Below are 14654 nucleotides of genomic sequence, written 5' to 3'. Positions count from 1 at the left end.
GCGGACTCTGGTGGGAAGCGGCCAATTTGGAGGTCCAAGGCGCTGAGGTTGGCCTCCAGTTCCGACGTTGGAGTGCCAACATCCCGGCAAGCGGGTTGAGCGGCGGGCTACCCGTAGCGGCGACTGCGGAGGGCTCCAGAGGACCCGATCACGGGTGAACATCAGAGGAAGATGACTGATTTTGGTGCCTTTCCTCACAGTGGGAAATTTTTGATTCTGCTGTGGGGGATGTTTTATGTTGAACTCTATCGTGTGTTGTGTTCTTTATTTTATTGTATGGCTATATGGTGATCGCATTTCACTGTGCCAACTGGCACATGTGACAAATAAATGTATCTTGTATCTCTCTTGTATCTTGCTTACACTCCAGTTGTGTGGATTCTGAGATGGCTGATGAGGATAATGTGGAACTTGCAATCTCTAATTAATGCATGGCTTCTGAGTACTTCCAGCAAATTGACTTGTGTTCATAATATCATTCTGAATACTCCTCCATTCTGAGTGATGATGGCTCAGGAATTCCCACATCACTGAAAGTGTTACACTTCTGGAATCAGGCTTTGAGAACATTTCTTTATCTTTATCTCAATGTCATATTCCTACTTTCTCCACCGTCGTTTTTTTCTCTGTCTACAACCTCCAAAAATATTTTCAAAGGCTTTGCATCTTGCCGTGTCTTGCCATGGGAAATTGAAGGTCTTAATGAAAAAGAACAGATTCAGAAGTCACTGGTTAAGATCTTCAACCTGAAATGTTCGCCTTGACACGCTCTCCACAGATGCTGAATGTTTTCTGAGTTTTCTGGTTTTATTTCAGATTTTCCATATTTTTTTTCCTTGTTTCCTTGTTTAATGGATAGCTATATATTAGTTGGCATTGTGAATGGAGACTACTGACATGTTTGTGAATGTGAATTCCTTGCCTGAGCAAATGATGAGCATCACTCCAGCTCAAATTCCTGAATTGCACTAAAGAGCAGATTCATGTGAAGACTAATTTCTAGAACGCTTGATGACAATGTGGAAAATAAATGTCACACACATGCCCACGCACACGCACACACACACGCGCAACTAAGGGATGGGTTCAATCCCAGCCACTGGTGCTATTTCTGTAGAGTTTACATGTTCTCCCTGTGGACATACAAGTTCCTCCAATATCCAGAATTTGTGCAGGTTGGCATGTAAATTGGCCACTGTAAACCGCCACGTGTGTAGGAGAGCAGTGGAATCTGGGGAGGGAGGAGTTGATGGGAAGATGGGGAGAATAAAATGGGTTTCCTGCAGGATTTGTGTAAATGGGTGGTGATTGTAGGCATGGACTAGATGGTCCAAAGAACCCGTTTCAATTTGATTCTATATATTCTATGTATATTCCTCCTAATAACCTAGGAAACACTATACCCACAAGTCCAAGACGATGCCTCTACCATAAGTTAACATTGAAGGTACAGGATGGACAGATGTTTTGGAAGAATTTGGAACAGTAACTCGCCACAAATTTTGAACTTCTGGTTTGATTGTTTTCTTTTAATCATCATGTTTTCTTGTCTTGAGAAACCGGATGTGAATTTAGCTGTGAATTGCTGTGAACATATGGAGTGCTTGACAAAGAAAGACCAAGCCTAACTCGCTCACCCTGGATCACATTTATACAGCAATTAATCTCCGCCAGTCTATGACAAAGTCACATGTGAGGTGAGGAAACTCTCAATGGTGGATCTACAGTGCAAAGGTTACACGATCGTCCCAAGGCACCGACACTTAGCACGTCAGGTCTTGTGGACTTTTTTTATATACTGTTAGAGTCATAGAGAGTCATAGAGTGATACAGTGTGGAAACAGACCCTTCGACCCAACTTGCCCAACAATGTCCCAGCTACACTAGTCCCACTTGCCTGCACTTGGTCCATATCACTCGGAACCCATCCTATCCATGTACCTGTTTAACGGTTTCTTAAATGATGGAATAGTCCCAGCCTCAACTACCTCTTCTGGCAGCTTATTCCATACACCCATCAGCCTTTGTGTGAAAAAGTTACCGCTCGGATTCCTATTAAATGTTTTCCCCTTCACCTCAAACCTTTTTTCCTCTGGTCCTTGATTCCCCTACTCTGGGCAAGAGAATCTGTGCTTCTATCTGATCTATTCCTCTCACGATTTTGTTCACCTCTATAAGATCACTCCTCATCCTATGGCGCCTCATGGAATAGAGACCCAGCCTACTCAACCCCTCCCTATAGCTCACATCCTCCAGTCCTAGCAACATCCTCATAAATCTTTTCTGATCCCTTTCAAGCTTGATAACATCTTTCCTATAACATGGTGCCCAGAACTGAACACATTATTCTAAATGCGGTCACACCAACGTCTTATACAATTGCAACATGACCTCTCAATAAATTTCTGTTGCAGAAATAACTATTTGGTTGTTTGAATTCTTAGAATGAACAGATGTTCCAATAAAATTCAGGAACCAGACATTTTGGCTCAAATGAAAATAAGCAGTAGATAATAAATCTATGTAAAGCAATTTTAAAATGATTCCTAAATCCAACTTTAAACTATTTTTCAAATCATTACACAGAGGTACAGTTTAAGATAAATAGTTTTTATTGCTAGAATTTGCAACATGAATCACGTGAATGTTTCTCTCTATTTCTCCTCTCTTCATCCAGCTCTCTCTTTCACTCACACCATCCCTCCACCCCAACCCCACCCCCCAGTCCCTTTCACTTGCTCCCTTGTTCTGTGACTTACATCTAAAAGTTAAGTGTTCCATAATTTAAAGTTGAAGTTTTACTTGCCATGTACAAACTTGTTTTCAAATTATAGCAAGTTCTTTCGTGAAAGAAAGAACCTCTTGCTATAAGGGCAGAGTTTTATTTTGCCTGAGAATAGAATTGACACTTGCTCGTAAATTCAGAACTCTGCACTTACCCACAGAGGAATTAGAGTTATGGGGCCACTTAGACCAAAATGAAAGACAGGCTGGTACGACATATTGTTTGCAGAGAAGCTGACACAATCAGTGCAATTCTGTTAAGCCACAATTTCAGTGGCAAAACGGTCCTCATAACACATTTGTTAATTTCGTTCTAAATTAGTCGGTCTCTTCACTTTACAGACCAGATTTAAGACATGGGCTAAAGGATCAAAGTGATTGTTAAGTACAAAAGTTAATGTTGTCACAGAATTATGGAGTCATACAGTCAGACAGCAAGGAAACAGATCCTTTAGCCCAACTTAACCATGCCAAGCAAGATGCTTGTCCCATTTGCCCACATTTGACCCATATCCCTGAAGACCATTTCCTATCCAGATTCCTGTCCAAATGTTGTGGATAGCTTGAATATTTTTTAATTCAATATTCCATATTTATTTTCAGGATCTGGTTGTTGCAGGCAGGCTATTCCCGTGCCCTTAGGAATATCCCATTGATACTCACACATTCCATTGGGAAGAGAGTTCCAGGATTTAGATCGAACAATAACAGAGTACTAGCCAAGGTCAGGATGGGAGGAACCTGCAGATAATGGATTTTCCATACCGGGGCGTCACAGGTATGCAGCGGTAGATTTGCCGCTTTATTGAACCAGAGACCTGGGTTCGATTCTGACTACGGGTGTTGTCTGTACGGAGATTGTACGTTCTCTCTGTGTCCACGTAGATTTCCTCCGGGTGCTCCAACTTCCTCCTCCACTCTAAAGACATTCAGGTTTGTAGGTGGGTAAATTGTCCCAGGTGTGTAGGATAGTGCTAGTGTGGGGGATTGCTGGTCACCACAGGTTCTTTGGGCCGAAGAGCCTGTTTCCGTGCTATATCACTAGACAAAACTAAAGACCATGGATTTCGGTGGTGTTATTAGAGTGGTCTGGAGAATTAACTACGGTGCATTTTGTAGAGGGTGCGCAATCAATATGCCAATGGTGCATTGAGTGCTTAGGATTTCCAGCCAAGTCGGTGGATTTGCTTGGATGAAGTTGTGCATCCTGAGAGTTGTTGGCATTGCATTCCTGAGGCAACTGGAGAGTATTCAATCACATTCTTGACCCATGCATTATGGGTGGGGGAAGGATTCTAGAAGGCAGGAGGAGATGGCACAATGTTTGATTTGCTTTTGTAGCTGCAGTATATACAGCATGTAGCTTGACCAGTTGAGTTTATGGACAATGGTCCATAATGGTTTCATTCTGGTGGTAATTTTATAATAGTGTGGCACTCAGATTGGACTTGACCATGTTGATGGTGAAGACCACGGGTTCAGGTTTCAATTTAGTTTATTGTCACATGTACCGAGGTACAGTGAAAAGCTTTTGTTGAGTGCTAACCAGTCAGCAGAAAGCCAAAACATGAGTATGATTGAGCTATTTACAGTGCATAGATACATCATAAAGGAATAATGTTTAGTGCAAAGTAAAGCCAGCCAAGTCTGATCAAAGATATTCATGTGATAGGATCAGAATTATGCCATTCGGACCATCAAGTCTACTCCGGCCGTTCAATTAAGGCTGATCTATTTCTCCCTCCTAACCGCATTCTCCTGTCTTCTCCCCATTACCCCTGACATTCGTACTAATCAAGAATCTATTTATCTCTGCCTTATAAATATCTCTTGATGGCCTCCATAGACTTCTTTGGCAAAGAATTCCACAGATTCACTACTGTCTGACTGAATATTTTTCTCCTCATCTCCTTCCTAAAGGAACATTCTTTAATTCTGAAGCCATGACTCTAGTCCTAGACTCCCCCACCAGTGGAACCATCCGCTCCACATCTACGCTATCCAAGTCTTTCACTATTCGGTAAGTTTCAATGAGGGGTCCCCTCAGCCTTCTAAATTCCAGCGAGTACAGGCCCAGTGCTGTCAAATACTAATCATTTGTTAACCCACTCATTCTTGGAATCATTCTTGTAAACCTCCTCTGGACTCTCTCCAGAGCCAGCACATCCTTTGTCGGAAATGGTGCCCAAAATTGCTCACAATACTCCAAATGTGGCCTGATCAGTGCCTTATAGAGACTCAGCATTACATACCTATTTTTGTATTCTAATTCTCTTGAAATAAATGCTAGCATTGCGTTTGCCATCCTTACTACCGATTGACTTGCAAATTAACTTATTGGGAATCCTGCACCAGCACTCCTAAGTCCCTTTGCACCTCTGATTTCTTGATTCGCTCCCCATTTAGAAAATAGTCTACACCTTTATTCCTACTACCCAAATGCATGACTCCACACTTTGCAACACTGTATTCCATCTGCCACTTCTCTCCCCACTCTCCAAACCTGTCCAAGTCCTTCTGCAGAGTCCCTGCTTTCTCTACACTATCTGCCCACCTCCCCCCCCATCTATTTTTGTTTTATCTGCAAACTTGGCCACAAAGCCTTCAGTCCCCTCGTGCAAATTATTAATATACAGTGAAGGGTAGCGGACCCAACACCGACCCCTGCAGAACTCAGCTAGTCACCTTGAATTGGATAATCAAGCAGTTGCAGTTTAAATTTGCAAACTGCTGACTGGATGCACCAAAACCCAAAATGCTCACAAACCTTTTCAAAAGACAAGTTACCTAATCAGCTTTGAGGTAAATGGTCATTTATTTTTGCTTATCCTACAGACCATTGCATCTATAATGAGATATCTTCAGGGACAAGTGCATACCCTGCCTATATTTTATGCAAACACGAGGGGCAAAGATTTCACAGCACCTGTCTTTGTTTAGTTGCAAGCCGAGGAGAGTTGAAATCAGCAGAAACAGTGGAATTAAGTTGCGTATTTTCTGCTGAATTTAATCTTCCACGATTGCAGTCATACTGTAAATTCAGGCCTGGCAAGGAGATTACTTGAAAAGTACAGGGCACCTGGGAGATTTGATTAATCAGCCGTGGAGCTGCCTCCCTCCTGCAGCTCCCTCTTCAGCCTCAGTGAATTAAGAGACGATTCCTGTCTCGGAAGGAGTGATTTTACCCTCATACCAAGATGCTGACACTTATTCATTCAAACAACATTTTTGCCACTATTCTTATCTGAAGGATGTGCATTGATGCTCTTTGTTTAAATCAATCTCTGATCCAATTGACGATTATGCTTCACTGATACTATCATCAGGGGAAGAGAGTTGCTGCCTGATAAAGAGCTTTTTGCTGTAAATGCTTCTGTGTATGAGCAGAACTGATGTCCCATACTTCAGCCCAGACATGAAGCTGGTGTAATACCAAACCATGTGACTTTCTCTCCAAGGTAGTAAGACATGACTCCAACTTTAATTTCAGTCAAACAGGGACAGGTGCTGTGAAATGTCTGCTCTTTATATTTGCAGATAATATAGGCTGGGTATGTGTTTGTCTCTGAAATGATCTCATTACCCTGAATAGTGAAAGACCTGGATAGAGTGGGGTAGAGAATATGTTTCCACTAGTGGGAGTCCAGGACCAGAGGCAATAGCCTCTGAATAAAATAACATACCTTTAGAAAGAAGAAGGAATTTCTTTAGTCAGAGGGTGGTGAATCTGTAGAATTCATTGTCATAAAAGGCTGTGGTGGACATCAATGCATATTTTTAAGGCGGAGATTGACAGACTCTTAATTAATATGTCAAAGGTTATGGGGAGGAGGCAGAAGAATGGGGTTGAGAGGGAAAGATAGATCAGCCATGATTGAATTGCAGAGTAAACTTGATGGGTCGAATGGCCTAATTCTGTTCCGAGAACCAATGAACTTATGAACCTATTTCTCTCACTTCAGGTAGCCCCGGTATTCCCTCTCTCTCTATCCCTCTCCCACCCAAGTCCCACTAGCTTCTCATTTTCACCCAACAAACAGTTTATAATGGCCTGTTTCCTTTATCATCGTCACTTTTTTGTATATCTTTCATTCATTGTTCTTTATCTTACCACATCACCATCTATATCTCTCATTTCCATTATCCCAAACCAGTATGAAGAAGGGTCTCGACCCAAAATGTCACCCATTCCTTCTCTGCAAAGATGCGGCCTGTCCTGCTGAGTTACTCCAGCTTTTTGTGTCTATTTTCGGTTTAAACCAGCATCTGCAGTTCCTTCTTACACATTATGGGGCTGGATGCTTACACATTCTTTCTTCTTCCTTCTTACACATTATGGCTCGAAGGGCCGAATGGCCTCCTCCTGCACCTATTTTCTATGTTTCTATTATAAATGCAATGGTCTATTGGATAAGCAAAAATAAATGACCATTTAACTCGATACCGATTAGGTAACTTGTATTTGGAAAAGGGTTGTGAGATATTTAGGTGTTGGTGCTTCCACTCAGTGGTTTGTGAGGTTATGCTGCAGCTGCATTAAAATGGGGGCCATACAGAGAATGTTAACAGCATTTGTTATCTATCTCTAAATATTAAGTTTCTCATCGAGGGACAAAGCATAGAAGCAGCCATTTGATCTATCAAGTTCCTACCAACCGTCCATCTTTCATTGGCACTAATTCTGCATGAATCCCAATTTTTATTCTCCTAGATTCCCATTAGCTTCCTTCGATTCTACCACAAATGTACAGAGTCAGGGAAATTTAGAGTCAATTAACCGAGTAACCTACAAATGTTTGGGATGTGTGAGAAAACCAGAGCCCATGAAGGAAGCATGCCTTGTCATAGGGGGAACATGCAAGCACCTGAGGTCAGTACCTTAAGAAGGCAATCAACGAAAGTAAAGAGCACTTTCGGTCTAAACTGGACAGTCAGATGGCTGTTCAGCAGCTGCATCAGAGCTTGCACACCAACACTTCCTATAAGGTGAAAAGAAGTAGCTCAAATGATAGTGATGCATCAAACCCACAAAAAGCTGAATGCTTTTTATACCCGCTTTGAAAAGGAGAACATCGATGTACCTTCTCAGGCCCCCAAAGCCGTCGATGATACTGTGAACTTAGTCATCGAGGCTGGTGTCAGAAGATCCTTCAGGAGGTGAACCCTCAGAAAGCATACAGCCCTGATCCATCCAGTACTTGGCCACATTCTTAAAACCTGCATGGACCATCTGACTGGGACTTTTGCAGACATCTTCTATCTCCTATTACCACAGTCTGTGGTTTTCCACCTGCTACAAAAGAACATTCTTAATATCGGTGCTCACAGTAACATGCCTCATTGACTACCGACCAGTGTCACTAACGTCTGTGGTGAAGAAATGCTTTGAAAGGTTAGTCATGATGCCCATCAACACCTGTCTTAGTAAAAACCTGGACCCACTACAATTCACCTCTTGCCACAACAGATTAACTGGGATATGATTTCATTGGCTCTCCACTGCACTGGATCATTTATACGGCAGGAAAACATAAATTCAGACTTCTGGTCATTGACTACAGCTCCTTGTTTAATACCATCATGGCCTCTAAACCTATTGTCAAACTCAGGGAGCTGGTTCTCCGCTCATCCCTATGCAATTGGATCCTTGACATTCATTAGCAGACCTCAATCAGTATGAATTGTTGACACTTCCTCTTCAATGACCATCAGTACTGAGCATCTCAAGATTACATGCCCAGTACTTTGCTCTTCTCACTCAATACCCATGACTGCGTAGCAAGACTCAGTTCCATCACTAGCTTTAAATTTGTTATCAATGCCATCATCGTTGGATGAATGATGGATAATGATGAGTTAGAGTATGATCAATAATCTTATTGAAAGGTGTCAGAACAACAATCTTACTTTCAACATTAGAAGTATAATATTTCAGTATAGGAGTAAAGAGGTTCTTCTGCAGTTGCATAGGGCTCTTGTAAGACAATGTCTGGAGTATGGTGTACAGTTTTGGTCTCCTAATTTGAGGAAGAACATCCTTGTCATTGAGGCAGTGCAGCGTAGGTTCACGAGATTGATCCCTGAGATGGCGGGATTGTCATATGAGGAAAGATTGAAAAGACTAGGCTTGTATTCACTGGAGTTTAGAAGGATGAGGGGGATCTTATAGAAACATATAAAATTATAAAAAGACTGGACAAGCAAGATGCAGGAAAAAAATTCCCAATGTTGGGTGAGTCCAGAACCAGGGGCCACAGGTATAGAATAAAGGGGAGGTCATTTAAGACTGAGGTGAGAAAAAACTTTTTCACCCAGAGAGTTGTGAATTTGTGGAATTCCCTTCCACAGGGGGCAGTGGATGTTAAATCATTGGATGGATTTAAGAGAGAGTTAGATATAGCTCTAGGGGCTAGTGGAATCAAGGGATATGGGAAGAAGGCAGGCACGGGTTATTGATTGGGGACGATCAGCCATAATCACATTGAATGATGGTGCTGGCTCGAAGGGCCGAATGGCCTCCTCGTGCACCTATTTTCTATAAAAGATCTAGGAACTGATTGTGTAGCCTGGTCTGCCTCGATAGTTTGCAATCCAATCGAATGACCATTAAATTTTCCAATTTCAGATAACTCACAACCTTTGTGCTCTCCCACACATACTCCCCTGGCCATCTAGGTCTCAATAGACAATAGATAATAGGTGCAGGAGTAGGCCATTCGGCCCTTCGAGTCAGCACCACCATGTACTGTGATCATGGCTGCTCATGCACAACCTGTACTCTGTTCCTGCCTTCTGCCCATATCCCTTGACTGCTATATTTAAGAGTTTTTTCTAACTCTCTTTTTTTCTTTCTTCTCCCTTTGTTCAACTTTTCCATCCTCTCTCCCCTCCACAAGGTGGTTTTATCTGCCCATCAATCCCCCCCCTCACACCTTCCCCATCCTCCCACCAGTGTTGATCCTCATCAGCCTCTCTTCACCCCTCTCTTCTTCTGCTATGTACTGATAATCCATCCTCTTCCCTCTAAATCCCGATGTGGTTCTTTGACCTGAAATGTCAACTAACACCTTCCTCCACAGATGCTGCCTGTCTTGCTGAGTAACGGTCATGGAATCACAGTACAGAAACAGGCCCTTCGGTCCAAATCATCCATGCCGACAAAGATACTAGTCCCATTTGCCTGCGTTTTGCCCAAATCCCTCTAAACCTTTCCTATCCATGAACCTATCCAAATGAGATTCCTCTCACATTCTATTATTTTCGTGTGTGAATGTTAGGAAAATCAAAGAGATCGTGTCACAGGCAAATTGAAAGTTGTACATCGCCGTGTAACATGATTTGGAGCTCACATCATGACATTTGCTGTGGCCTCATGACTTCCATCCACACCTGACTCTCAATTTGGGATTTTCTGTAGCTTATCTTTCTGTGCTCAGCCCTTCTGTACTTCTAGGATGAGCACATCTGTCTTTTGATGGTTTCTGAATTGAAGTTCCCACTGCTGGCACTGCCTTGAGATGGTTGGGTGATTAACTGCTTCCTGCAAGTTAGCATGGCCAAGTCTGTAGCATTCCCTACTGTAAGTAGCAAGATATAATTGCTTGCCAGATCTGAAGAAAAAGCTACATGTTGATTTATTAATAAGTACATCTCCGGAAACCAGGTGAGTTTTTGTCACACACTTGAACATTACAATAGTTCTCTCAGCAGTTAAAATAATTTTTTTGGGAACCTACGTACACAATTGCACTCCTTCACAGCATTTGCTGCACCAATGTTCCATGGACTGCATCTCAATCTTCCGACACAGTGAAGGACAAAGGCAGGGGGCACTTAGGAACAATGTTGCTTCCAAGCTCCCTTCCACATGAAGCACCATCCTGATAAATATATTGCTGCAGCTTCAGCATTATTAAGTTAAAATCCTGGAATCACTACAAATATATTGCATCTTCACCACATGGGGCATATTGTTTCAAGAAGGTGGCCCTCATCCATGGTTCTCATTGACAATTTGGAGAGGCCAATACATGCCAGGCTAGCCGACAATAGCATTGACCCAAGAATGACCATGGACATGGTAACTAAAAGATCCCTGATTCCTCTCACTCAATATGATGGAAGGTAGAGAAAAAACTGAAAAAGCTGGATATCTGAAATAAACATGGGAAAATGTTGGAAATGCTCAGCTGCTCAGGCAGCCAAAGAGGCAAAAGTTAATGATTCAAGTAAGGAACTCTTTATCAGAACTAGAAAAAGAGAAAATGTTAGTTTAAGGTAGCTGGAAAAATGGGAGGGGATTAAGTGGAGCAAAGAGAACAGTACCTCGAACATTGCCTATATAATTATATTTTGGAGCTGAGGAAGATGAGCTGTTGTCCCTGCCACAGATGCTTCTATAGCAATGATCAGTAACTTGATAGTCTCACAGCACGGAAACATGCCCCACAGCCCAATCCATCCATGTCGGCAAGATGCCTCATCCAAGTTGGTCCCATTTGCCCATGTTTGGTTGATATCTCTCAAGAACACATGCCCGGCCAAATGTTTTTTTAAATGTTGTTATCGTACATACTTCTGCCACTTCCTCTGGTAGCTTGTTCCATGTACTCACCACCTCCTGTGTGAGGCCTCCCGCCCAAAAAGCACCCTTCGATCACCATCCTCTGCTTTCTTCCATTAAAGCAAATTTTTTATATTTTTAGCTTGTTTGCCCTGGATAGAAACATAGAAACATAGAAATTAGGTGCAGGAGTAGGCCATTCGGCCCTTCGAGCCTGCACCGCCATTCAATATGATCATGGCTGATCATCCAACTCAGTATCCCGTACCTGCCTTCTCTCCATACCCTCTGATCCCCTTAGCCACAAGGGCCACATCTAACTCCCGCTTAAATATAGCCAATGAACTGGCCTCGACTACCCTCTGTGGCAGAGAGTTCCAGAGATTCACCACTCTCTGTGTGAAAAAAGTTCTTCTCATCTCGTTTTTAAAGGATTTCCCCCTTATCCTTAAGCTGTGACCCCTTGTCCTGGACTTCCCCAACATCGGGAGCAATCATCCTGCATCTAGCCTGTCCAACCCCTTAAGAATTTTGTAAGTTTCCATAAGATCCCCTCTCAATCTCCTAAATTCTAGAGAGTATAAACTAAGTCTATCCAGTCTTTCTTCATAAGACAGTCCTGACATCCCAGGAATCAGTCTGATGAACCTTCTCTGCACTCCCTCTATGGCAATAATGTCCTTCCTCAGATTTGGAGACCAAAACTGTACGCAATACTCCAGGTGTGGTCTCACCAAACCCTGTACAACTGCAGTAGAACCTCCCTGCTCCTATACTCAAATCCTTTTGCTATGAAAGCTAATATACCATTCGCTTTCTTCACTGCCTGCTGCACCTGCATGCCTACTTTCAATGACTGGTGTACCATGACACCCAGGTCTCGCTGCATCTCCCCTTTTTTCCCATGTGATCTAACCTACCAATCGGAACCTTATCAAAGGCCTCGCTGAAGTCCATATAAACAAAGTCATCATCTTCTTGATCATCATCTGCTTTGAGTTTCCCACCTTACATATTCTTTGTTCCCTTCCATATCCTGTATCCCTCTCCCCTGACTCTCAGTCTGAAGATGGGTCTCGACCTGAAATGGCACCCATTCATTTTCTCCAGAGATGCTGCCAGGTACTCCAGCATTTGTGTCTATCCTTAATCAGTCCTTGTGTTTCCAAATGTATGTTTATCTAATCCTTTAGAATCCTCTCCAGTAATTTTCCTATCATAGACGTTAGGTTTTCTAGTCTATTGTTCCCATTTTTTTCTTTGCATCCCTTCTTACATAGAGGCATGGTATCAAGAATCAAAGAATCACTAGATAGTGAAAAACAAGCAACTGGTGGTGATTGCTTCAAGCAATGGAACAGTTAGGAACCCTTTGATTGCAGTCAAATATTGTTCTCAGGAACCTTAAAGGGCCTGTCCCACACGTGTCCTTGGCACGCAAACTACGCGACCTCGTGGTCGTGTTGAGGCGTACGGGCATGGTATGGTCGCACGGGGCCGGTCCCACTTAGAAGCGCGGAGGGGTATGTAGTTGTACGCGACATCGCGCGGGGCTCCGATATATTTGTAGTGAACAAAATCTTTGCGCGCCAACGGCCTGTCGCGGAACTGACGGCCAAAGTGGGACAGGCCCAATTTGCTGCAACGTCTCACCTTCAACAGCAGCAGAAGCAGGCAAACGATCGCCGACCTCGGCCTGGGGCTCACGGCCGTTGCGGTCCGGATCAGCCCCCACTCCCTCTCCCAGAGAGGCGCCAAGAAAATTGAAGATGGACACAAAATGCTGTAGTAACTCAGCGGGACCGGCAACATCTCTGGATAGAAGCAATGTGTGACGTTTCGGGTCAAGACCCTTCTTTTCAGACTGAAGAAGAGTCTCGACACGAAACGTCACCCATTGCTTCTCTCCAGAGATGCTGCCGGTCCCGCTGAGTTACTCCGGCTGTGTCCATCTGACGCCGCTCGCTCCAGACGGCTGTGCATACCCATGTAATCGCGCCCGACCTTCGCAGGACCATCGCGGCTCAACGCGAACAGAAGGTCGCGTAATTTGCGTGCCAAGGACACGTAAGTGGGACAGGCCCTTAAAAGCAGAGGCTACGCACTTTGGTCTATGCAATTTTGATGGGATCTCTTCCAAGGACTCGGATAATGCAGGGGTATAACTAGTGAAGTTGCTGCCTCACGACTCCAGCAACCCGGGTCTGTCTGCAGACTGTTCCTTCAACTGCCAATGGTCAGATTTCATTACCACCTAATCCCAAACGTTCCATTGCTATTTCTGTGGAATTTGCATATTCTCCCTGTGACCGCGGGTTGCTCCCAGGTCCTCCGATTTTCTTCTACATCTGAAATACAGGTTTGCAGGTCAAGTTGCCCCTAATATGTAGGTGATTGTAGATTCTGGGGGAAGTTCACAAGATTATGGAAAGAATAAAATTTGATTGGTGTAGGATGTATCTGAATGGGTGGTTGTTGGCTGGTGTGAACTTGCTGGGCTATTTCAATGACTCTCTATCTCTAATTTTCAGACATTGATACATTCATCAATCCCACACTTTATTCATCTAAAGGCTAATAAACCACTGGAATTCTCTACCCACTCAGTTGCTGAATGCATTCAAGAAAGAGATCAATAGCTTTTTATGTATCCAGGGAATCAAGGGATATGAGATCAGTGGGAGGAAGTGGTGCTAAGGTGAAAGATCAGCCATGATCTTATTGAATGGCTGAGCAGTTACAAGTGTCCAACTGACATTCCTGTTTCTGCTATTTATGCTCTTGTGTACAATCCCAGTTCAGTTCCTTTGAGGACCAGTTCCTCAGTGAAGGATAGTGATTTTTGCACTGGCAGTTCAAATATTAAAAAAAACAATTGTCTTGACAGATCAAATTTGTTGGTGACATTAACTTGTGTAAAAACCTTGCATTGGACATGCTCCTTTTCTGACCTTGCAATGTCCCAGGAGTGCTGAATTTCAGGTAAGACTGAATGAGAGCACAATGCGACAAAGAGCAAATAAATAGCAAGGCAATCTGCTGCTGTGATGTTGGCTGAGAAAGAGGTTAACAGGAAACCTTCTCTGCTCTTCCATATCTCAGCTTTGTAAAACAAAGGAGTGTGGAGTGTAGAGTGATATCTGGACACCACTGGTCAGGTACACTTGGGATCTTGTTGGAGTAGATCTGTATCCCCCGGTGAATATGTTGTACTATGCCTGGTGAGGAAGACATTACCTAATTGCTGGTGTCAGCATTGCTTGCATGCAAAACTTTCTGATAAAACTCTGACTCATAGTCAATAATT

This window comes from Leucoraja erinacea, chromosome 14, assembly GCF_028641065.1.
Source record: "Leucoraja erinacea ecotype New England chromosome 14, Leri_hhj_1, whole genome shotgun sequence".
NCBI lineage: Eukaryota > Metazoa > Chordata > Chondrichthyes > Rajiformes > Rajidae > Leucoraja > Leucoraja erinaceus.
The sequence above is the reverse complement of the archived record's forward strand: the minus strand, read 5'-3'. Positions refer to the sequence as shown.